The sequence below is a fragment of the Capsicum annuum genome, unplaced genomic scaffold, assembly GCF_002878395.1.
Source record: "Capsicum annuum cultivar UCD-10X-F1 unplaced genomic scaffold, UCD10Xv1.1 ctg30103, whole genome shotgun sequence".
Classification (NCBI taxonomy): Eukaryota; Viridiplantae; Streptophyta; class Magnoliopsida; order Solanales; family Solanaceae; genus Capsicum; species Capsicum annuum.
The window spans coordinates 1-1,464 of NW_025836642.1; the positions used below are offsets into that span (position 1 = coordinate 1).

Here is a 1,464-nt window from a genome sequence, read left to right on the forward strand (position 1 = left end):
CTTTATTTGTAAAGTCTCTATTCCTTGGTAATCAAAGCCCAAAGATCTATGAATTAGCCCATGCTTGACTAGCCAAGCAGACAAATGACCCTGCATCCTTTTTATCTCTCCCACATTTTTATTTGTATAAGTATTTCACATTTACGATTAAATTTATGAAAATTGACCCACTACTTCATATTCTGGTCAAAGGAATCCTGTCTAATTCACTAATTCGGGGGAAGATACTAAATTTTTGTATTTGGAAAAGATTTTCGTAGGGATCTTTGAAGTAGATGGTGGTTGATAAAGAAATATTTGATCATAATTTCCCGTATGAACACTGCATCGAATATGAAACTTGTGATTGGTAGTAAAACACCGATTCACTCGTTGAGACCTAATTCGATCTTCATAGAGTTCTCGAGATATTTTCTTATGAAGTTTTGTTATAGCATCTATAACTTCTTCCGGTTTAGGTGGGCAACCAGGCAAATATACATCTACAGGAATTAGCTTATCGACTCCCCAAATAGTACTATAAGAATCAGTACTGAATATCCTACCTGTAATTGTACAGGCTCCCATAGCAATAACATATTTTGGTTCAGGCATTTGCTCATATAATCTTACTAAAGAGGGGGCCATTTTCATTGTTACTGTTCTAGACGTTAAAATCAGATTTGCTTGTCTAGGACTCGATCTTGGTACTAGTCCATAACGATCAAAGTCGAAGTATGAGCCTATTAGTGAAGCAAATTCAATGAAGCAACAACTGGTACCATAGAGAAGAAGCCATAAACTAAAGAGTCTTAACCAATTTGAAAGATCATTTAATATAGTTGAAATAACTGAATTTTGGGCTGTTCGATCAAGTAAAGGAAACTGAATGGAATTTATAACTGTCTCAATCTTATTTTTTCCGTTTTTCTTTTTATTGTCTGAATATTCAGGAGCTAAGACCATTCCAATGCCCCATTTCTCCATGCATAAACTAAACCAATAATTAAGATAAGCACAAAAATCAAAGCTTCTATAATTAAGATACACCCAATACGTCGAAACTCATTGCCCATGGATAAAGAAAAACCGTTTCAACATCAAAAATAACAAAAACTAGAGCAAACATATAATAACGGATTCGAAATTATAACCAAGCATCACCTATTGGTTCTATACCCGACTCATAAGTAGAAAGTTTCTCCGGCCCTTTGTTAATCGGGGCTAACACTCTGGAAATGAAAAATGCCAAAATAGGAACAAGGATGGATATTATTATAAATGCCCAAAAAAATCATATTCGTAAAGCAGAAACATAAACAAACTCCTATGAACGTGGAAAATATACCGGATTCGATTGGTTGATTCGCATTGTAATTGTCAAGCCATCCATAACTATATTAGTCAAAACAAGAATTCATTTTGATCAAACCACCTAGTTTGGCTTTGTTTATTGGTTTATTGTAGGGCATATCTCATTGCAAG

At 34.4% G+C, this 1,464-nt stretch overlaps 1 pseudogene; it reads right to left on the reverse strand.

Annotated features, from left to right (window-relative positions):
• Window positions 1–201: 201 nt before the first annotated feature.
• Window positions 202–1,055, reverse strand: LOC124891082 (annotated as a pseudogene).
• Window positions 1,056–1,464: the final 409 nt, after the last annotated feature.